Below are 25354 nucleotides of genomic sequence, written 5' to 3' on the forward strand. Positions count from 1 at the left end.
AAAACAACACAGTTAGTACGGCACAAAAATCACAGGTTAGTTCATGCAATGATAAAACTAGAGAATTTACTAAAATTAAGCCTTGATTACACAGTTTGCGTCCGTGAGCAGTCAGAACCCACTTGAATTAACGTGAGACAAGTAAAAGACACGTTAAAAAACAGGTAAAAATCAATATTGAAATGTTGTGAAACTAAACCTAACCTATAATCCGAACTTGTAGCAGTTCCCCGTCCGATCTTAGAGCTAAACACCAATTGAAATACGCTAAAGAGACACTAAACGTAAGTACTACCATTTGGACAACTAGAACTAAGAAAACACAAAAAATCAAAATTATTATGTACAACATTAAACACAAAAGAACATACAGCATTTCCCTATGGTCTGTTTATTCCATAGGAATTTTTTAACGTTGGCCTAAATATACTGCGTTCAGAAAATCGGACATCTGTCTCTTATTAGTTGCATTTGCAACACATGGCTACCTCGATGATCCTTTGGATCGCATTTGCACTGATTTTGTGTTCTGTATCTCGATACCTCCCTAACTCGATGGTCCCTTCAATGTCGAGCTATGGAGAGTTGAGTGTAAGTAATTTTGTTTCTACCAACGCTGAGTAAAGTAACCGTTCAACTTCGTTCAAACGATGGTACCTTTGCCAATGTTGTTGCGGGTATTATTTATTTCACTTTCACCGTATTACCAACGCCTGCCGAGCAGTTGGTGAAGCATGCAAAATGCGTACCCAGTTTATGATTATGAATAGTAATTTATCCTGGCGTCCTATCAAAATGTGGTCTTCGGCAAAGTTGTAGCTGAAAGGATTTCACATGAGAAGAGTTGGTTCACTTTTCCATAGAATATTATGACGAACAGATAGAGGGCTGAACACAAAAGTTTGGCGTTTTCCATAGTAATCTCCATATAAACTTCAAAAGGCGTGTGCACAGTCAATTTTCTTCCGAATCATTTCAAACTTTGGGAGGATGATATTTACTATAATAAAAATCGTTTAAGGACAGGGGACCTAAAGCTTCAAATTTTGCATCACCCTAATACCCACTGGTGAGCTTGTTTCATGCTTATAACCCAATTTTATCGGGGCAACATTCATTTTAAGTAATTTTCAAACAAACTATGGATATATTCGTTCTTTCAAGTGTTGTCATAATCCCATATTCCTGTTTTAATAAATCGTACCTGCCACACCGATATACACATGCAAAAATGGTCATTGGCATAGTAAGCTCTCAGTTAATAACTGTGGAAGTGCTCATAAGAACAGGCTGAGAGCTGAGAAGCAGGCTCTGTCCCAGTGGGGACGTAACGCCAGAAAGAAGAAGAAGATCAAATGCAATCAATCAAAATGTTAATTATCTATCAAAAATTTGATATATATCAAAAAGTTCATATTTAAACAATACAAGATCAATTCGTTTGGCATTCATGCCTTTCAAACTGTCATGGGCAGAATGTCAACTGATTCTGCAATCTACTTGCGCATATAGTCGTCATCATAATCCATCCGGCGTTGTACAATCAGCCATCAGGCACAACGTGTGCGAAAATGATGTTGCGCCAACGAGGGTGATGACGATGATGCAACGTCTAATTACCGACCAAGGAGAAAGCTGACCGGTGTGATGTGATGTGGCGTGGTGTGGTGACCAACATATGGAATGGGTGCACTTTATATCAGAAGCCTTAGTGTACTATCTAGATTATGAATGACATACCACGTGGTCTTTTTTGCTCTTGAGATAATTGCTTTTGGCATTATGTTTCTATTAAATTTATCTAGAGAGATGGCGGACATAATTAGCACACGCAACGAGTAACACCTTGTCATTTTCCTAAGACTTTTTATATGGATTCCTAAAATAGTAAAAATGGCATTTCTAATAAGCGGTTTCTTCACCACCGCTTTGGCATACAGTTTAAATACATAAGTAAACGTGGTTTACGCCTCAAGCGAAGATGAAGAAATCGGCCCTATGAAAACACTAAGCTGAGAGACAGGCTCTAGTTAGGATGTAAGGCTAAAATATTTCAAAGAATGTCTTTTGCTTTATGATTAAATTCATGCCAAACATATTGTAGACGCTACTTACAGTACTGGACAGAATGAAGTACAAGCTTGGAGACTTGGATCTCGGCTTCTAATGCTCTGATTAACCTGAAATTTACACTGCAGCTTGAAAGTTATTGACTGGTGCGCTGGATATGATACTGGAAAAAAAACGCGCATTTGCCCAAAACTCGACGCGGCGAATCGTCTAGGAAAGGAACAACCGCGTTTGATGAAACACCGCAATGTTTTCTCCCATAAGAATGAAGTAAAAGGGAGAAAAACCGCGGTTGTTCCTTTCCTCTGGGGAACGCCGTGTGTCCTTTTGAGCAAATGCGCTAATACTTCAAATTCGCTAAGCTGGAAATTCAGAACCCTTTTAAACAAACTTTTGAGTTAACGCAATTCTCAAATATACAATTTAGAATTTATGATAATTCATAAACTTTTTTGGATTAAACCCTAATAAGGTATTGTCCGAAATAAATATTCGCCACATAGCCGTAGCAGTAAATGCGCAGCTAGTTAACAAGACCCAGTTGAGGGTCGTGGGTTCGAGTCCCATCGGTTGATGATCTTTTCGCATAGAAAATTTCCTTGATTTCCCAGAACATAAAATATCTTCGCACGTGCCACACGATATTTATATGCAAAATGGTCAATTAGCAAAGACAACTCTCAGTTATTAACTGCATTATGAGCACTTCTAATTGCTAAACTGATGAGCAGGTTCTGTCTCAATGAGGACGTAATTCCAAGAAGAAGAAGAAGAAATACTCTCCAACAGAATATCAGTAGATGCATTCGCTTAACAAGCCCATTATGCCCCGTTCCGCTTATGAATAATGTTTTTAACGCCCACTGAGGTAGACAACACATCGAAGGCCGGCCGGTATCAAGACACGTGTGCCGTTCTGGTGAAACGTGAGACCATTAGTCGATTCACGGAATGCAGACATTAGGTTCGTTAAGCTATAACATCACAATTCAACATAATCAGACACCGGTCTATTCTCGGAAGAAAGCAATTAAGGATGGCGAACAAAAAGCAACGAAACATATATTTGAAGTGGATGTCCAAAACAATGTGAGATACTTCTGAAACAATAAATTGCCATGTAGTAAGTAACATTTGGGATTTTATTTTATTACCGTACGGGTTTTTCATGAAACTTTTTCCACAGGCAGGGCTCATGGATACCGTTTTGATTCATATTACGGACAGCTTCAAATTCCGGACACTCTACTTTGTATGGGAAACATTTCACGCGAAATGTTTCAATTTTTGCTGTTCAAAAGTTCTCAATATCAAGGCCCGTTTTAGAAAACTTTTTCCATAAATATCTTTGACAATTTATAATGCCCAACTACCTTAGATGTCTCTTGGGTGGTTTGATGAAAAAGCCACACATTTTGATTTATTTAAAATTATTGAAGTTGCGGAAGCGTATTGTTCACCCACCGTTCGAAAGTAAAGGGCTTCCGACGCTCGATAGCGCTAAGGAATCATACAGAATGATTTATTTTGTATACTCTATGCTGGGTTATATTTCCCTGAGTCCTTAAGTGTCCGTAATATGAATCAAAACGGTATATGAATAAAAAATAATTGAGAAAAATTCAGGGTTTCCCGGAAAACTCAGGTGGAAATTTTTTGTTTTTGTTTTTTGTTTATTGTGTCATGACTCAAGACTCATCATGACTTGTCTAACCGGATTCAAATTATCTCAAAAATATGAAATTTTTGAAATGGAATCAGTTTCCCAGGACATTTTTCACTGTTTATGAAAACAAATAATGAAAACCCGATTAGCTATTCCAGCTTTCAAACAAAGTATATTTGAAAAGAGCGATCAACAAGATCCAATCCTACAATATTTTTCAATACGCTCATTTTTCGTTCCTAAAACATGATCAAATATTGCTAGGATGAGCTGTTTGAACCATATGTTTACAAATTTATAAGTTCATAAACAAAATTTCTTAGGAACGAAACTACATAGAAACAAAGTTTTCTTCAATCAGAATGTAGGCAATTTTTTCATGTTAGGTAACTACAAAATTGACAGTTAAATAAATGGGTAGAGAATATGACAAATAGGTGTTTACCAATTCAAGTTTAAAGCGTTGAAATGGCTTGAGAATCATAAGTTTACCAAAAACTAACAAAGAGCAGTGAGAAAGTGCAAGTGTTGTCTATCAGCTGTATATTCCTCGTTATTAATTTTTGGAAAGTGAAAAAAGTTTTCCCGAAGCTGTTGAAATGGACAAAGTTCAATATTACGAATACAATTCTTTATGCTGTAACCCCTTCGGACTGGACGGCCACAAATCAGTAAGGACAAATCTACGATCGATCAGCCAAGGCCTCATCAGTAAGCTTCATTCGAATGGAGTTCGGTGGATTACGGAAAAGATGAAAATTTGCGTGAAGTGCTCCATTACCGGTGACCAGAAGGCTCTCGTAACGGATCTTCCAGAAGCAATGGCGTTTGAGGAAGTTTCACCACTAGCTTCGTTGGCGTCGCCAAAGGAAACTCCTTCCTCGGGTGAGTCAGTTGGTTCTAGAAATAATGTACAAAAAATACAAGAGCTTGCTAAATTCTTTGAAATTTCTTTTCAAGTAAAATCTTTACGTTTGGATGCTTCTAGTAGTAACTATCGCAATGCTTCTATGGACGAAATGTTCAATCAAATTTTGAGCAAAATAAAGACTTGGTTTCCGCCTAATATTGTCGATGTTACAGAGGATTTTAATTCCGTTTTATTAAATTTGAACTCAGCTGTTACAAAAGCCGAACCTGACAAGCAAATTGAACTTCTAAAATTACTTCCTAGGAATTGGTCATATGCCAAAGTTAAAGCTCATTTTGACGTGTCTCAACACGTTATAACAGAATCAAAAAAATACAATTTAGGGATTCAACCACTTTCAAAAGTAGGACGACCCTCGCATGGATCAGATGTCCAAGACATAGTTTCAATTTTTTACCTAAGGGATGATATCAGTCGGCCATTTCCTGGCTTGAAAGATACCATATCTATTAAGTTACCCAATGGAGTGCGCCAAAATGTTCAAAAACGCTTTTTGCTTCACCCTTTGGATACTTTATATAAACAATATTTGGAAACCTGTAAGAGTGAACAGGAATCTGTCTCATTCACATCGTTCTGGAAACTTAAACCAAAACAATGTGTTTATACAAAGGATTCATCGGCCATGAATGTTTGTGTTTGCATGATACATGAGAATATGAAATTCATGGTTGATGCATTGAAAAAAACTAATTGCTTTGAAGTTCATAATACAGAAAAAAAACTTAACACCTTTTTGACTAGTCAAATGATATGTCCAGATAGTACAGATGATTGTTACTTGAGGTCCTGTGAGGATTGTAAATTAAAGAAATTAGATTTTGTTGCCAATCGCTTAGATGAAAACAACGTTGAAGAAGTTAAGTATTGTTTTTGGATTATTTCTCCTCGTTGTGAAATTATCAACAAAGATGAAAATGTAAATGATGTTGAAAACTGTTGAAAATGTAAATGATGTTGAAAACTTGAAAAATCTCACAGAGAAGTTTCTTGTGCATCAATTCAAAGTAGATAAACAAAATAAATTTATAAGAGCTAAAAAGGAATCACTAGTTGAAAACAAAGAAATAATGTGCCAGATGGATTTCGCGGAAAATTATTCGTGCGTGATACAAGATTCCATTCAAAGCCATTACTTTGTACGACCTCAAGTAACAATACATCCATTTGTAATTTATTACAAAGACAAATCTTCGATCAAAGTCTAAAATTTTGTTGTAATTGCTGACATAAAAAAGCATAACACGACATCAGTTTATGCTTTTCAAACAAAACTAATTTCAAGATTAAAAAATAAATTTCCTGAGCTTGAAAAAATCATTTATCTTTCTGATGGTTGCGGAGAGCAGTACAAAAATAAATCAAATTTCAAAAATGTATGCAATTAGATTGCAAATGATTTTAAAATTAGAGCAGAATGGCACTTTTTCCCAACCTCACATGGAAAAGGTCCATGTGATGGTATCGGTGGCAATATTAAGCGAATGGCTAGAGATGCTAGTATTAGAAAGTCAGCGGAAATTAATAACGCCCAACAATTTTTTGACTGGGCTGTGTCGCAAAAGGTGAAAGACCAATTTAAAAAAGATTGGGAATTCATCTATGCAACTGAAAATGACTATTCAGAGGCTGAAAAATGACTTCAGGAGAGATTTCCTAACCTTGTTCTAATTCCTGGAACAAAAAAATATCATTCATTTATTCCAAAAGACGAACGAAGCATTTTTGCGAGTGAATTCTCATATGCACATGAAAACCAAGAAAATACAGCATGCTGTGTTCTTAATACTACAAAGAAACGAAAATCTTCTGGTGGTAGCAACCAAAGGCAATCTTCCCGGTTGAAAAAATAGATAGTTTTAAGATAAAATGTAAGTTATGTACTGAAGAATTGAATAAATAAAATTAAAGAAAAATATAAAAAGAATTTTATTTGTTCCATAGAAAAGAAAGAATCCCTTGGAATGGAAAAGAAACAGTTTTTTCAGCTTTGCTTAACGGTGTAATGATTCATGAAAAATATAATCCAATCCGACTTATACTTCATTAAAACCAATCCCATATCGTTTCTTTCAGATCTTTTAGAAAATTTGCAATTGCTTTGATAAAAAAAACCTTGTTTTTCTGATGCTTCGATTGAAATATGGGATTTCAAAGAAAAGGCTAATATGGTCATTTTTCACAAAATTGACCATAACTCAGGAACAAAAAAAAAGTACATCCTAAAAGTTACTAGAATTGAAGTTTATAAAGTTTCTTTCTCAACAATATTTTAATAAAAAATTTCCGCGAGTTCGGGCATAGATTTTCCAGCTTTTCTTTATGAATTTCCCTAACGGTAGAAAATTTTGTGGAAAACTTTTTCCAGTTCATATTTTTTTGGGATTTCTGAGAAAATTTGCTTAAATTTTAATATAAAAACTTTGTTTCTACGATGCTTCGTTCTTGAGTTATGATTTTTCAAAGTAGTGTCAAGGGAAAACAAAAGTTTCCACCTGAGTTTTCCGGAAAAATAGGCGACCCTGATTTTTTCTCAATTTTTTTTTATTCATATATCCATGAGCCCTGCCTGTGGAAAAAGTTTTATGAAAATCTGAGACCCTTCGGCCCAATTTGTACGATAATAAAAAAAATCGCCATTGTCTGAAGAAAAAGTTTTAAATTCTATTTCGCAGAAAATATGCACGGATTGCATATAGAATTTTAAGGAACAGGATCGCCTTGTTTCTTCACCCGCAAGGCGACTGTCGAATAGAAATTTGATTTTTTGATAGACAAAATCTAACGAAAAACTGATGGATACTTTGGTACCAATCAATACACCGCCATCAACATGCACCACAGAATACGTTTGAACGTATGCAATTTACCAGAAACATTCTGCATTATTTGCAGTAACTCACTTACTTTTAACTTCATCTCACATATCTTTCTCGCTTCTTCTTCTTTCTGGCATTACGTCCCCACTGGGACAGAGCCTGCTTCTCAGCTTTGTGTTCTTATGAGCACTTAAATTTTAATATAAAAACTTTGTTTCTACGATGCTTCTTTCTTGAGTTATGATTTTTCAAAGTAAGTAGTGTCAAGGGAAAACAAAAGTTTCCACCTGAGTTTTCCGGAAAAATAGGCGACCCTGATTTTTTCTCAATTTTTTTTATTCATATATCCATGAGCCCTGCCTGTGGAAAAAGTTTTATGAAAATCTGAGAGCCTGCTTCTCAGCTTTGTGTTCTTATGAGCACTTTAACAGTTATTAACTGAGAGCTTACTGTACCAATGACGATTTTTGCATGCGTATATCGTGTGGCAGGTACGAAGATACTCTATGCCCTGGGAAGTCGAGAAAATTTCCAACCCGAAAAGATCCTCGACCGGTGGGATTCGAACCCAGGACCCTCAGCTTGGTCTTGCTGAATATCTGCGCGTTTACCGCTACGGCTATCTGAGTCCCTCAATCTTTCTTACTACTAATTGCTTATGCTAATGAAGAAAAAAGAGTCCTGTTAAATTTTTACCTATTTTGGTGAGGTCCAAAGACGTTAAAGGTTTATATGGAAACTCATATAAAAAAATAATGGTGCTTTTGACAACGGTTGAACTTGCTAAACTAACAAAGCTAGTTCGGTTTGAGGTTTTTGCAGAAGTTTACTGGACCTACCTGAAGCCAAATGATAGCATACAAATTCATAATAAGATTTTTCCCATGCATCGTACTGAATTGCTCTCTTCACCAACTACATTGATTATGGTTTGATCAAAGACGAAATAAAGACCTCCATGTCCCTTGAAGTTGCCCAAAATTTCATGGCACATTCAAAATCTAGAATGCCGTGAGAAGTGTACTGGCGATCTGTCAAACTAGGGTACCTTTAGCAGTACCAAGGAACCACATGCAGTACTACCCGAGAAGGATAAAAATAACTCACAATAACTTATGCATACCATATTTTGGTATCATACCATCATTAGGTATTGTTCAGTTGTCAATACCTCATTTTGGTATTATAATGGTATTGAAAAAAAAAATGTTTAAAACAATTAAAAATACTTCATTTTGGTATTCGATAGCTATTGAAGACTGCTGAAGGCATTGAACTACTATTGAAAAATTTCACTTTTATATACAAATCTATCATTTAGGTATTACAATACCTAATCTATTTATCAGCTTGGCGTTTGTAGAATATACAGAAGGTATTACAGTTGACTCTCCACATCTCGATGTTCTATATCTCGATATGTCGATGATTTGTTCGGTTCCTTCGTTCTGCATACATTTGCACTCTCCATCTCGATATCCTCCTCATCTCAATATCTCCCTATCTCAATGTGATTTTCGTTCCCGATTTTCTCTCCGTTTGTCGATATGGCCATTATCAAAGGTTACTAGACTAGATTTTAGGGATTCAAAACAATTTGCGACGAGAAAATGACGTCTGTTTGTTTTTTCCCTATCTCGATGGTCCCTTCGATATCGCGAGTCGACTGTATTTGAGGTAGTTTACCTCTTATGCAGGGCTCATTCATACCTCATTCAGGTTGTAAGTATTGGAAATTATTTGGCATGGAATACCTGCTTAATTAGGTATTCAGTAGTTTTTTTCTTCTGCTCAGTGGAAGTGGTACCCAATCTGAACCCAAGTGGGACGGATCTGGCTTGATGAATGACTTTCACTTATAGTTTTACTCCAAGTTTCAACTTACATTAAAGCACAAACGCTTTCAGAACTTTTATTTAATTTCTCCATAGTAATTTCCATATTAACCTACATCGTTTTTGAGCCATCTTTAAATCACCACTGGAAGCCTAATGACAATAGTCCATTTTACGAGACGTTTTTGAACAGCTGATCGCTTATTTTATGAATGAAATTTTGACAGTAGGCGGTGTCGTAACGTGTGAAAGTAATAGCAATATCATCAGTGTTGTCGTTTCGTAAAATGGACTATTTCACAAAACTCTATTTTTATTTAGATTGAAACAAAATTATGTGAAATTGGATTTTTATTTTTCTTATAATTTGAATCGACCTACTTTTACAGCTTACACACATGTCGGAATTGGACACCCCTAGATTTGTGGGCTAAAGTGAATTTATTATGTGATACAATGGTATAGCCGCGTTTCGATCACGTATCCCGAAATGATTGAATACGAAATGGTTTAGAGTTTTTGAGTCATATAATTTTTGAAACTCATGTGAGACATGACTGTGCTACTTTTTAAAGAATGACGTCATGCCGAACGTCAGTTCGCCCAATGATATCCTTTTCCCCGGAATGTCTCCAAAAAATGCAAGAATAGCCTTCAGTGACGATAAGCCGTCAATAACATTTCAAAAGGGCGTAATTGATTTTGTAAACATTACATTTCTTTAAAACTGTAAAGTATAAAAAGGTGCATGTTAAATGACCAGGTTGTTCACCACCTTATAATGTAGAATGTTAAGAAAATAATAAGTGTCAACAATTTTTCGGGAAACTTCAATCATAACACAGTGGAACAAATTTTGTCGCAAGCTACAAAATACCACTACTCACATTATTCAGGGTTGATGTATCCATTGCAATTTTCAAAAAATATCACAGCACGTCAAATATTTGAAATATAGACTGTTTAAAATGCAGAATTTGACGATTTCATTTGCTTAATTTACCACAGAATTCAAAACTGTATGTGTTAAACTATACTTATTTTGCCATATAAGAGATACAATGCATTTTGTATGGAAAATGCAAGCATGATGAAAAACTTGATCAAACCTAAATATAATCATACAGTTTGAAACGTCAAAATTCAACTATATTTTAGTTGACTCAAAGTAAATTTGATTGAGTTTACAATATTTTGCAATGTTTACTCAACATTTTGTTCTGCTTCATCCTCATATCTGAAAAGATTCTTTGCTGCTTTATCTATATAAGAAAAACCATTGCAAAAATCAAAGTGCGCGTCGGTAAACTTGATACGTGGTTTCCTGCGGGCAAGGTGGTCATCTTAGCACCTACACTATTCCTTGCAAGTTAAAAGTAAGTAGAGTTGTAAGCATGACTTAAAGGCTAGGGATGTAAGTGTTTCGGATAGTGGTAATTATCCAAACAATAATTGATTTAAGTGCAAGTGGATAGCTGAATCAATGAACTGTATGAATTTATTGCGAATCTTTACTTAAATCCGCAGACTGTCCAGCAAGTTGCTCGCCGGTGGCCCATGCGCCGAGTTGTGCGCCAGCCAAAAAGTAAATAAAGAAATGTCAAAATATCTCGCCGAGGAAGTGAATCACTTTTAGGGCTCGAGTCCTAAACTGGAGAGCGATCATAATTGTTTTATCGATACAAAACATATGGAATAAAATTGTTCGTACCTTCTTGTGTTCAAGTTGCAAGCGATTGAAATCGTTTTGACCGACCCACAACTTGGCGCATAATCGATCGGCGCGCAACCTTTTTGGTGGTCTGCGGTTTTGAGAAAAGATTCGCAAAGTGCCCAACTAGTACCAGACCATGGCGCGTAACATTCGAAGTAAAGAGGAAGTGATCGAAATGCTAAAAATTCTCGAGAAGCTCAATAATTTTATGATAATTGAGAGTTGGCGTAATGTAATTTTACTTCGAAAGAACTATTTGTACGTAAGTAAAAGTAATTAACAGTATAGGGGCGGTCCATTAATTACGTAAGACAATTTTTGTGGATTTCTCTACCCTCCCTCCCCCATGGTAAGATTTTTTGTATGAAAATTAAAAATAATTTGCATGGCGGGTAAGAAATCTCAAACCCCCCCTCCCCCCATAATCCCTTATGTAATTAATGGACGACCCCATAGTAATCTCAACATAAAGAAATTCTCCTGCATGTAGGCTCTTATGTTGATCATTTCCTTGATATAAAGTGGGGTTATATGCAACGTAATGGCAAAAATGTTATTTTTGCAATTCCGTTGCAAATCAATCAACTTTTCATTGAGAAGTTGATCATCATAACGGCTTACTTATCCTACCCAAATAAACAGTGCTGAAAAGTGTTACTTTTCAGCACTCTTTTCGGTGCTGAAAAGTAGCACTTTTCAGGTGGTAATTTAAGCAGAAAATCGAATTTAATTCAATTACTTACGATATTCAATATTTTTCATGAAATTTTCGTGGAGTAGACGAGGACATCCTGAAATTTGCGGGGTAGAAAATGATCAGCAGGAAACACATTCCAAGGCGCGCGATTTTTCAACACTATAGGGGAAAGTGGGGCAGTTTGGCCACCTTAACGAAAAGTCGATAAAAATGCTGAAAATATTATGAATCTTTCGAATGTTTGTATGATTTCCAACAATTTTTAGATGAATACACTAGATCCGCATGATTTCCTTTGTCTTATGAAGTTCACGGATGAATGATTGAAAACGGAGCAGTTTCTACCAAGTGAGTAAAACTGATTCAGCCTTAGCTCACGAGAATATACTCCTGCACCAGCTCTACCTTCAAGAAAGGAGCCATCAGTGTAACATACTATATTGTTTGATATACTTCTTTCCAAACAGTTAGACGTCCACTCTTCCCGTGAAGGGAATTGTGTGGTAAATGTCCTGTAAGGAAAGTGACAAGCAATTGTGAGTTCGGTTTTGCGTCTCCGAAGATTTTTTTTTTTTCTGTTTTGGAGCTTCTTGCTGGGTAGGTATTTGGGAAGGCACAAGCAAGACGGTTTGTTGTCGGGACGCCAAGAAGTTTTGCTGTTAGTGTCAGTTTTGTGTTCAGTCGAGGATGGATTACCAACTGGTGAGTTCGTTTCATGCTTGTGATAACACATATTTTCTTGAAAGCGTAACTTTTAGTAATATTAAAACAAACTTTGTATGGTTCGTGCTTTTTTCTTATACAATTTCAATATACATATATTTTTCTCTTTTTGACATGATTAAAAAATTATCTTTTGAATTGTTCGACATTGTGAATGTTGACGTATTTTTTAAAACTTCTACCATATCGAGACAAAATGCACAGTAATACTCATATGTAATTTTCAAACAAACTATGTATAGTTCATCACTACAAGTGTCGGCATTATTCCTGTTCCTATAATTTAAAATATATACATGTAATTTTCAGTTTTCGTCATTAATAAAAACATCTTTTGAATTGTTCGACATTATATATGTTGACGTATTTTTTGAAGCTTCTACCAAAAACTTCTCGAGACAAAAATACAAAACTAGCGTTAAATATAAGTCGTATATTACCCCCTTGTCCATGGATCGCATCATAGACCAGAGGTGACTCCCAGATCTTTTCCTCCCTCACTAATAAACACCCTTCTCGTGGTGATTGTGGAGATGCAGAGGTATTCTCGGTCTCTAGAAGCAACAATCATTACTCCCTAACATTCCTTCCCCATCCCAACTGACTGTAAGGACTTGGCCGGCGCCGTTATTGATCAATAATATTAGATCTGCTAAAATTGCACTTCGAGAGTAAGCGGAAACTCCCATCCCTTATTCATTTGGATCGTAGTGCAATTCTTACCAGTTCCGATCAATCACGGAGTAGCAACCATTGACATGTACAGTCAGTCTATGCTATGCTGTGCTATGCTATGCTATGAAGTTCACGGATGAATGATTGATTTTTCAAAATTTATCATTTTTCGAGTCAATTTTACTGATGGGGTGGTATGAGCACCCCATTTTTGATTGCAAAATAATCTCATATAATCTAAAAATTAAATTATGTTGTTACTACACTTGAAAGTTATTAGTATTTTGTTCCGTGCAAGAAGATAAAATCTTTTAAGAACATTCTAACAGTCAAACATCATCATTCTGAAATGATGAAATTTAAACGAGCCATTCGGGGCAAAATGGGCAGTTTTTTCGAACATCATTTATTTATTTTTTTTTTTGAGTTTTAAACACGGACTTATAACATGCCTATTGCTTCATTTCATCATCAGCTTTGGGGTTGCATGTTATTTCAGATGAAATTTCAAGAATTTATGCAGTTTTCAAGGGGTGCTCATTTCACCCCATTGTCCAAACCGCCCCGACTACCCCTACTGCTTTTCGGTAAGAGGTAGACCGGAAATTATTGCTCCAAATCGTCGATTACACCATCAATTTATTTATTCATTGCAGTGAACCACACGAGGAGGAATATGATCCGTAAAATTCCCGCAGACCAAGACGACAAGCGTCATTGCAAGGACAACGAGTTCGTTGAAGAGAGGTTTTCGCGTGCTGCAAAAACAAAGCTGGACCGTAGATTCGCAGGGAACGGAATTTACGTAAGAAACCCGTCGAAGCCGAACTTGGATCCGGGAGTTAGGATATGGTGGGAAATATTCTCACGCGGAGCGTTCATCGCCGCAATCAAGCAAAAAGCGTCCGGTATTCAGTCCGCAGTTTTCCTAACTGCACATTTTCGTTGAAATTTCAAATGAATGGCAAAAGTAAGCAGTTGGCAAGAAATTCAACCTTTTGTCAAATACAAATTTCTCTCACAATGTGAACGATAATTGTTTTTATTTTTTTACGAAAACTAAAATAATTAATAGTTTTAAGCGACTTATAAAATTAGCATTCATAATACATTGGATTACTATTAGCGAAATATGCATGCGCTACTATAAAAAACGTTTATACTAGCAAGGCATATTTCATGAAAATTCATTGAAAGGAGTGAATAGACCAAATATGATTTTAGTATGACTTTTACGCTATTTAGCATATAAGCTTGCTGATAGTGCGATACGATTGCTTGGCCGAGTATTATTCGTATATTAAAAAGTGTTTTAATCGCGTTTTGCTTTTTTTTTTTATTTTTTTTTTACGATCCAATGATCTAGAGGTATTGGTTCTGCTTTGTATTATCTCTGAGCAGAAAAAAACACCCGAATCATCATAACAAGTGCCTAATAATAAATCCAGTAAAAAAAAAGGTTCTCTTTTGATTGCCGGCATTCAAAAGAATAAATTTACAACACTTAACCACAAATGCCCTTTGTCTATCGCTAGCTTTTCAGGCGAATCCTGACGTCAAACCTTTCCCATTCTCCTCCTCCGTAGCACTTATGAGGGTGTCGCTGAGTCGGTGGCCTCTCATTAAGTAAGTGCTACATCAACATTTCCTTCCCCTATCCCAAGTTACGGTAAAGATGGGCGTGGCCGGGAATAGCAATATTCATGCTTTTGGTAATATTGTCCAAGATTGGGCCAAGGTTTACTCCCCAGCCTTGTTCATGAAAGCAGTCTGGGTAAAATTATCAAATTACACATGAATGTTGCTAGTATCCAATCTACGAAGTATACCGTAACTACGCTAACGCTAACTTTTACGCTATTTAGCATATACATTTTTAACCGTGGTGCTATCTTACCTGTTCTTTCCTTCAATAGAGAATATAGAACTGCATGATACCGATGGGAGCGAGAAAATTTGTGACATTCATGGGTACCACTGTATCACAGCCTACGTGATTTAAAAATACTGAATGCGTAGTTTCACGCATAGCTGTATGTCCATGTGGGTTCTCTTAAATGTTTGTTTGTGCTTTTAGAGTTCATCCAGCTGAAACGCCATTTTTAGAAATAACAAAAAATGTTGTTTGCAACTCGTTGCAAAACTCCATCTTTTCAGCACTCGTTGTACAGCTCGTGCTGAAAAAATCATCATTTTGCAACTTGTTGCATAAATAACTATTTTGTTACGCTGTGTAGTCATAATCAATGCTTTGAAAAGTTACCTCAACAAAATCAAATTGAGGGGCACAATTCATGACTTCAATATGCTTCAACAAAAAAATGTTACATTTAGGTATGGAAACATATCCGGGGCCAAATGCAAGAAAGAATTTTGCCAAAATCGTTATTATTGTTATTGCTTTACGTGTCAATCAACGTTAGCTTACTTATCGGTTTTTCTTGAACACATTTTTCAGATTGTTTGTAGTTTGTCATCAAAATTTCAGCCAATTCGGACTACAAGAAGCTGAGATACAGATTCCCAAACTTGTGCATTTTGTATGGAAAACCAGCACTTGGTTCCTAACTGTTGCAACTGACTGTCTGAAGACCTGCTTTGTGGGCTTCGTGGCCTTGTGGTTAGCGGCATCAGTCGGCTAGGCGTATTGTGCCACGGAGTGTGGGTTCGATTCCCGCTCCAGTCGGTGAAAACTTTTCGTCAAAACGAAAAATTCATCGCTGGGCTACTGGGTGTTTCGTGTTGTCCGTTGCCTAATGTTAGTGATCGTTCAGTCTGAGCAGCCAATGTGCTGAAGACGGTGTAAATTGTCTTTTGGCAGATGTCTAGCAAACTAAATGGGTAACAATGATTGGCACATCTGTGGTGAGACCTATGCCATAATGTATCTGAACAGCAAGACGGATTTGAAAAAAAAGTCCTTTGTGAAACCCAGTTGTTTCTTGAGGCTTTCTCTTATCTTATCGCATCAGTTGATTTCTCTGCGTGAAACAAGCAAGTCTCCATTCAATAAGGGACTGTCCATTAATTACGTAAGGGGTTATGGGGGGAGGGGGGGTTTGAGATTTCATACGCGCCATACAATTTATTTTGGATTTTCATACAAAAAATCTTATCATGGGGGGAGGGGGGTTGAAAAATCCCGAAAATTGTCTTACGTAATTAATGGACCGCCCCTGACGTGTGGGTAAAATCATCGGAATTATTCATTGTTTGAAACGTTCAGGCTCCGTTTGTTGCCTTGTTGTGTCTGCGCGCCACTTCGCATGCAGTTGACAAAGAGAAAATAATCGGACATTCCTCGAAGCGATGAACTTTGATATCGAATCAAATCGATTGGATCTGTTGTTGTTGCGAGAGCCATAACAATAGAATTATCAGCTTGGAAAATGTTTACTTATTTCGAAGAATATTTTATTAGTACTATCTTCGCATGTGGTCTACTCGAAGGTTAATTTGTTTTTCGGGATAACCTTTAATCGGAAGTACAGATCACATGATTGGTTCCCATATTCGATTCTAAGCACGTTGATAGCGCAACGTCTGTCAGATAATCTTCCTCGTGGAATTCCGAAATGATTGATCCGCTGACAGTTTGGCAAGAAAGGGGTTGGCATAATCAAACACGCAAATCAAACCTAATTATCAAAATACTAGCCACGTTCTATCGTGATCATTGACGGAAATCATTTATGTTGACAGAGTTGAGCACGTCGCAAGGTTTGCTAGCTTAAATGACCTTCGAGTGTTTACTCTCCTAACTAATTAACTTGCGTCAGATTGTTAGTTGTTATTGTTTTCGTTTTACTAATGGCATCGATTGATATGGCCGACCGTGACGTAAATACCTTTCCCTGAACAACAACAGCTAGAGAAATTGTAAAATATATGCTTCGCCTGGGTATTTAAGATAAGCAGTTTAGGAATGAATTGATATATATGGTATAGCATAATTTCGTACGAAATTTTCTGTCAAGTTTATCGTCTCCTGTTACGGCTCTATATCTCAGCTTTTCCTAATCCGCATAGGCTGAAATTTGGATGTCGAACTACAAATAACTTGAACTTTCGTCTGTAGTGAATCTAGACAAAAGTAAGTAACTGAGTGATTTTTCAATTTAGTTCAAAAACGGTACCTAACATTTTTTTTTCTAGATAATAATTGAACAAATCTCTTTCGAACATAATTCACGAATCTCTGATTTCCTTACAAATCTTGAAGTCAATCGCAGTATCCATCCAAATAAGCATGAATTTTCTGAACTATCTGACCAAGAAGCGATAGAGAAGTTTGGAGCAAAAACAAAACATTTTGTTTGGGTACAGATGAACCGAAGTCACACCACAACTTCTTAAGAGCTCAAATCTGGAAAACCAAATGTTTATTTACACTGAAAACCTGATCGATTAAATGTTTAGCGCAGGATTTATTTTGGTTTTCCATATATGCAATCTTGAAAATTTGAAGTTTGTCTTAAGGCGAAGTAGGCCGTCATTGAAATTTGTATGCGTCGTTGATGATTGTTGCTAATTCATCTCACGATTTCGAATCAAAGAAAATCAGTTGGTTTTACTCTGACACACCTGAAAAAGTATCAGCATACTTTATGCATGTTAGCGCGTACAGTGATACATTTTCAAGTCAATATAAACTATCAAGGCTGAGTATTATCACTTTGAAATGCAAGCTGAATAGTCATCATTGTTGTCAAAACGAATGACAGGCTACTTAGCCTTAAGGCGAAGTAGGCCGTCATTGAACTTTGTACGCGTCGTTGATGATTGTTGCTAATTCATCTCCACACGCAGCGAACTGGACTATCGAAATTCATACATTTTGCCTTATGAAAGATGGAACGATTATCGCAATACGAACGCTTTATGTATCGTTTTAGCATCACTCCACATCAAGGCGTCGATAGGCGCAGGGTGTACGCACGAGCCTATCGATCGCAAGGTCCTTGGTTCGATTCCAGGTTGCTGCGAAAACTATTTTTGTTTTCAAATTTCGGTTTCATAAGGCAAATTTATAAATTTTAACCCGATTCCTTGTGGCGAATTTTCATAAGGGGTTCCTATGTTTATCGATAGTCCATTTGCCTGAGTGCAGATTTTGAACCGAAGAAAATCAGTTGGTTTTGCACTGATACAGATGAAAAAGTATTAGCATACTTTATGCATGTTAGCGCTTGCAGTGATAGTTTTTCAAGTCAATATAAACTATCAAGACTGAGTTTTATCACTTTGAAATTGCAAGCTGTAAAGTCATCATTGCTGCCAAAACGAATGACGGGCTACTTAGCCTTAATGTTATCTTCACCTTAAGGTAACACGGGAGACCGTGTTATTTTACCTATCTTTTGTCTCACTCTAACAATTATCATCAAAACTTTGCAGAAGCAAATCACGAGTTTTAGTGAACCGATGAAGCTGAAAATTTAATGGGTTGTACCTACACTACATGTATAGAATAAAGTTTTCGCATCGATATATGGAGTAGCTCTTGAGATTTGCTTCTTCAAACGGATAGGGTGATTATAATGACGTCCCGTGCGGCCTTAACTGCCGTGAATCGTAAGTCAGCCCCAGCTGTAAAAAGTAGGCATTGAGAAAATGGACTGGAAAATTTACCTCGTTTTCCATACAAGTATTCAAAAAAATCCAGAATATCCAAATATGTTTGAATCTCAATAAAACTTTCACAATTTGCTTTTAACTTTGATATATTTACAAAAAATATAAAGATGATCAAAACATGGTTTATTTTTGAGTTGAACGGTGTGGAAATCTGTAGTGGGACTGATTTTCGAATAATTTGTATTATCGGACTTACTGTTTTTTTCCTAATTTGCCGTTTTCACAAAACGAATTTTGAAATATTTGACGAAACCCCGAATAAAGCTCTATTTAGATGCCTAATTGTCACAGTTTAAGCCTGAAATAAAAAACTTTCTGAATCAAATAAAACAAATATGTTTAGATTTGAATTGAAAATTAAAAAAAAAAAATATGAGAGATTGGTAAACATAAATCTTACTTCAGGATTTTCGTAGGAATCATAGAATCGATTTAAGCGTGTAAAAAGTTCATATTACAAAAGAAGTGTCAATGAAGAACAAGTGCTCCGCGCAACAATTATATTTCAAAAAGTGCCCCGCGAGCCAAAAAGTCTGAAAACCCCTGTATTAAACAATACTTATCGACAACGTTCATAATATTTTAGATGCTTAAAAATTATTTTTTGATGGTTCATAAAAATATTCAATTTTTTGATATAAAAGAAACTAAGAATATTGTACGGAGTAGCGATGGGCGATTTTGAATCGAAGTTCCGAAAATCGATTTTTTCGTTTCGATTAATCGATTTTTTGAATCGATTTTAGGAGCTCTCAAAATCGAGTGAATCGATTTTCTTCATTCGATTTTTTGTTTCGATTTAAAACAATGAAATTGATTAGAACTTTTTAGTGAGTTGATGAACTATAAACCTAATTATGAATTAAACTTGAAGTGTTTAATATATAATATTTAATCTCCAACGTAAATCAATTGAAGGAATTTAAAAACCATATAAAATTGCTTTTGGTATATTTTTGGGACCACGTTTTCGTAAGTTGTCATATCCGCTTGCAAATTGAATCGATTCGAAAACATCGATTCAAATGATTCGATTAAATCGGTGAATCGATTCGATATATTAAATTTGAATCGATTCAGTAACATCGATGTTCGGGTCAAATTTGCCCAACGCTAGTACGGAGACTGTAAATACGATGCAAAAATAGATTTGATCTAAACTTAATAGTGCAATTTAAACCAATTAATATTTTAACCCTTAAAATTCGAGACGATCCTTGAATTTTCGACTGGCTATAATTCGGAGACCAATAGATCAATTTATTTGAAATAAATTTCAAAGTCAATGCGGTAGTTGGTCTTACAATCCTTAGATGCGACATCCCCCTGACCCCTCCCTTTTCTAGATAATTTAAAAAGCGTGGACTCGAGGGGGGTCCAAATTTGGCCTCAAACGGATATCAGCTAGAAGGTTGGTGTCTTCGGCAAGGCTGTTCAGCAGATCCAGGGCTATCTGGCGGTAAAGAGTATGATTGGAAATGCATCCGCTAGGTAGCGCTAGTAAAAATAAATCTTAAATCGTGTGTATCTCAAAATCCTTATCAACTAGAAGATTGGTGTCTTGGGCAAAGATATTTAGTAGATTGAGGGCTATTTCAAGGTTGACAATTTCATTGACAATGTACCCGCTAGGTGGCACTAGTGACAAATTTTCTTCAATTGTCTGTTTCTCAAGATTCTTATCAGCTAGAAGGTTGGTGTCTTGGACAAAGCTGTTCGGCAGATCAAGGGGTAAAGAGTCTGATAAAAAATTTATCCGCTAGGTGGCTCTAGTAAAAATAAATTATCTTCAATCTTTACTACGTCAAGATATTTATCAGCTAGAAGGTGGGTGTCTTCGGCAAAGATAGTCAACAAATCGATGAGGAATTCATCGCTAGATGGCGCTTGTAATAAATTTCCTTCAGTTGTCTGTATCTTGAGATCCTTATCAGTTAGAAGGCTTCTGTCTTTGGCAAAGCTGTTCAACAGATTAGCAATCTGATTTGGATATGATTAGGTCTTCTGCAAAGACATTCAGCAGATTGAGGGCTATCTGGAGGTGAAAAATATTGGCGCTAATGTATGAAGAATTCAGAAAACAGAGATAATTAAAATTTTTGTTCAAACAGTTATGAAGTGTGCCATAGCCTAAAACTGACTGCCCAAAAACGCTAAGATTTTGAATGGCTGTTCAAAACCTGATCAGACATATCTTCTTCTTTTTTTTCTGTTCTGGCGTTACCTCCCCACTGGGACAGAGCCTGCTTCTCAGCTTAGTGTTCTTATGAGCACTTCCACAGTTATTAACTGAGAGCTTACTATGCCAATGACCATTTTTGCATGTGTATATCGTGTGGCAGGTACGAAGATACTCTATGCCCAGGGAAGTCGAGAAAATTTCCAACCCGAAGAGATCCTCGGTGGGATTCGTCCGGCTATCTAGCCATGAAAAGTCTGATTGAGAATTCATTTATTTTCATTTAGCAGCGTTTGGTGGGGCAATAAGAGCGCAAGTCAATCCAAAGTCGATGATAGGAGGGGTAATGGCTAAATAGTCTATGCTGATCACGTAAACGCCATGGAAGAGGAAAATAAGATTGGGTTGGGTGTTAGGTTAGTGGGATGGACTTGACACAATAATGCTAATAATGCTGCAAAATGTAATAAATTGGTAGGTCAAAAAATTTCATTCATTATTTTAGACCAACGTTATTGGATATTGAAATAATATTTTGAAAATATAAAAATAAATATTTAAGGGAAAACCAATATTTTTTAAGAAAATATATTTTGTAAAAACAACTTATCAAAACTAATAAATTAAAGAACAGCAACATGAAAGATGTTGAATGAAAAACATCTACTTATGTCGCTAAACTACTACTTGTATTTCGTAACTATTCATCTGCACTCCGTGTATTACAGCTCCAATACCTGTATAACTAATTCTGGATCCTGAAACATTTTTTTGAATGGTGCTCAGTTAGAGCTGCCTGACAGATTTACTTGTCAAGCTTGAACCCTCGGTCTGGCTTTTGCCAAATCTCCCCTCTGCCATGACCAATACTCAGACATTGTTAGTTATCTAAAATCGTTCTAAACACGTTTTGGGAAATGAATTATTTTTTATTCTCAAATCTATAATTTATGGTTTTTGAGTTATATAATTTTTATTTTTGAACATCCCTATCCCTTTCATATTTTTTTCAGTCGTCGCGCGATTTGCCACCTTCAGAACCACTGCGCTTCTGTTGTAAACGAAAAGCGAGGTTTTTCAGCAGTCAAAATACAACAGCGCGACGACTGAAGTGTTAAAGCCTCTTCTATTTACTTATTTTTTGGCAAATGAAAATTCAAATTTTTACGGTACTTTTCAAATTTATATTTTTTTCTGGATTTTTTTATTTTTCGTGTAATTAACGGAAAAAAAAAAACAGATTTGAAATTATTTTAATACCACGTCTTCTTCTTTGATAGGTTGATCGTAGAAAAATATAAAAGGTACGACTTTTTATATTCCACGTTAAATGAACTTCAGGCATTTGTAGGTTTTATAAGAATGCAATTTTCCATACAATTTTCAAAAATACAAAAAAGTTTCAAAAGTCATAAAAAACTTTTCTTATATGCATGTTATGAGTCAAAAATAAAATTATTTTGATTTTCGAGCCACGAAAAATTACAAAAAATTCCAAAGTGTACCCCGTTTAAAGGCGGGGTTGGGTATTAGAGGGTTTAACACAAATCCTAAAGCTACTTCTATGTAATTTCAACTACTACGCTCTCGATAATTATGTTATGATCGCTCGAATAAAAACGATAGAGGTTATTACTACATACCAGAAATACTACCCAAAGAACGCTAATGTCGCCAGTGTTGGTGTGGTAAATACAAGGTAGTGCAGAAATATTTAGAGAATTGCAAAAAGAAAGTGCAAAAGACGCAGAGACCTGCAATTTCTCATCGTAATAGGCTGTTTTTCATCACGCCAATCTGTCATGAAAATGCCTACTTTCCTACACTGTAGTATGTATGCAGTGCGGGAATAGTCATTACGCAACTGAAACCAACTGAAAATTGCTTTTGGTATATTTTTGGGACCACGTTTTCGTAAGTTGTCATATCCGCTTGCAAATTGAATCGATTCGAAAACATCGATTCAAATGATTCGATTAAATCGGTGAATCGATTCGATATATTAAATTTGAATCGATTCAGTAACATCGATGTTCGGGTCAAATTTGCCCAACGCTAGTACGGAGACTGTAAATACGATGCAAAAATAGATTTGATCTAAACTTAATAGTGCAATTTAAACCAACTAATATTTTAACCCTTAAAATTCGAGACGATCCTTGAATTTTCGACTGGCTATAATTCGGAGACCAATAGATCAATTTATTTGAAATAAATTTCAAAGTCAATGCGGTAGTTGGTCTTACAATCCTTAGATGCGACATCCCCCTGACCCCTCCCTTTTCTAGATAATTTAAAAAGCGTGGACTCGAGGGGGGTCCAAATTTGGCCTCAAACGGATATCAGCTAGAAGGTTGGTGTCTTCGGCAAGGCTGTTCAGCAGATCCAGGGCTATCTGGCGGTAAAGAGTATGATTGGAAATGCATCCGCTAGGTAGCGCTAGTAAAAATAAATCTTAAATCGTGTGTATCTCAAAATCCTTATCAACTAGAAGATTGGTGTCTTGGGCAAAGATATTTAGTAGATTGAGGGCTATTTCAAGGTTGACAATTTCATTGACAATGTACCCGCTAGGTGGCACTAGTGACAAATTTTCTTCAATTGTCTGTTTCTCAAGATTCTTATCAGCTAGAAGGTTGGTGTCTTGGACAAAGCTGTTCGGCAGATCAAGGGGTAAAGAGTCTGATAAAAAATTTATCCGCTAGGTGGCTCTAGTAAAAATAAATTATCTTCAATCTTTACTACGTCAAGATATTTATCAGCTAGAAGGTGGGTGTCTTCGGCAAAGATAGTCAACAAATCGATGAGGAATTCATCGCTAGATGGCGCTTGTAATAAATTTCCTTCAGTTGTCTGTATCTTGAGATCCTTATCAGTTAGAAGGCTTCTGTCTTTGGCAAAGCTGTTCAACAGATTAGCAATCTGATTTGGATATGATTAGGTCTTCTGCAAAGACATTCAGCAGATTGAGGGCTATCTGGAGGTGAAAAATATTGGCGCTAATATATGAAGAATTCAGAAAACAGAGATAATTAAAATTTTTGTTCAAACAGTTATGAAGTGTGCCATAGCCTAAAACTGACTGCCCAAAAACGCTAAGATTTTGAATGGCTGTTCAAAACCTGATCAGACATATCTTCTTCTTTTTTTTCTGTTCTGGCGTTACCTCCCCACTGGGACAGAGCCTGCTTCTCAGCTTAGTGTTCTTATGAGCACTTCCACAGTTATTAACTGAGAGCTTACTATGCCAATGACCATTTTTGCATGTGTATATCGTGTGGCAGGTACGAAGATACTCTATGCCCAGGGAAGTCGAGAAAATTTCCAACCCGAAGAGATCCTCGGTGGGATTCGTCCGGCTATCTAGCCATGAAAAGTCTGATTGAGAATTCATTTATTTTCATTTAGCAGCGTTTGGTGGGGCAATAAGAGCGCAAGTCAATCCAAAGTCGATGATAGGAGGGGTAATGGCTAAATAGTCTATGCTGATCACGTAAACGCCATGGAAGAGGAAAATAAGATTGGGTTGGGTGTTAGGTTAGTGGGATGGACTTGACACAATAATGCTAATAATGCTGCAAAATGTAATAAATTGGTAGGTCAAAAAATTTCATTCATTATTTTAGACCAAAGTTATTGGATATTGAAATAATATTTTGAAAATATAAAAATAAATATTTAAGGGAAAACCAATATTTTTTAAGAAAATATATTTTGTAAAAACAACTTATCAAAACTAATAAATTAAAGAACAGCAACATGAAAGATGTTGAATGAAAAACATCTACTTATGTCGCTAAACTACTACTTGTATTTCGTAACTATTCATCTGCACTCCGTGTATTACAATTTTGTTCAACGTTGTTGCAGTACTAAGATTTTGTTTTGCCATGTCATTAGTATAATATTTCCAATTTAAGTATTGTCTGCCGAATCGAATCTTCATTGTGATTTGTCGTCACAGGGACTCCCTGTCATCTTAATGCCTCAAACAAAGTCAAGTAAACTACCTGTATAACCGAGGAGATTTCGACTGATGTGGGAGATTTGGAGCTACTAGTTTCGGCGCTGCAGTCTTGGGTAATCAAAACGACTGTTTTAGATTTTTCCCGACGTTTCGACTCTAATCCGAGTCTTCTTCAGGGGGAGATCTAACGACTAAACAGAATTCTCCCCCTGAAGAAGACTCGGATTAGAGTCAAAACGTCGGGAAAAATCTAAAACAGTCGTTTTTTTACCCAAGACTGCAGCGCCGAAACTAGTAGCTCCAATACCTGTATAACTAATTCTGGATCCTGAAACATTTTTTTGAATGGTGCTCAGTTAGAGCTGCCTGACAGATTTACTTGTCAAGCTTGAACCCTCGGTCTGGCTTTTGCCAAATCTCCCCTCTGCCATGACCAATACT

The 25354-nt window shown here is 36.3% G+C and overlaps 1 protein-coding gene and 1 long non-coding RNA gene across 2 annotated transcripts in view; one reads left to right on the forward strand and one right to left on the reverse strand.

Annotated features, from left to right (window-relative positions):
- LOC110676332 overlaps positions 1 to 14160 on the forward strand; it is a 60577-nt gene extending 46417 nt beyond the window's left edge. The window contains exon 2 of the long non-coding RNA XR_002500277.1: positions 13787 to 14160. This is a non-coding gene — a long non-coding RNA (uncharacterized LOC110676332). The remainder of the gene's footprint in view (positions 1 to 13786) is intronic.
- Positions 1 to 25354, reverse strand: part of LOC5570327 (sphingomyelin synthase-related 1) — a 53677-nt gene that overhangs the window by 22915 nt on the left and 5408 nt on the right. The window lies entirely within an intron of this gene.

Source organism: Aedes aegypti, chromosome 2, assembly GCF_002204515.2.
Source record: "Aedes aegypti strain LVP_AGWG chromosome 2, AaegL5.0 Primary Assembly, whole genome shotgun sequence".
Classification (NCBI taxonomy): Eukaryota; Metazoa; Arthropoda; class Insecta; order Diptera; family Culicidae; genus Aedes; species Aedes aegypti.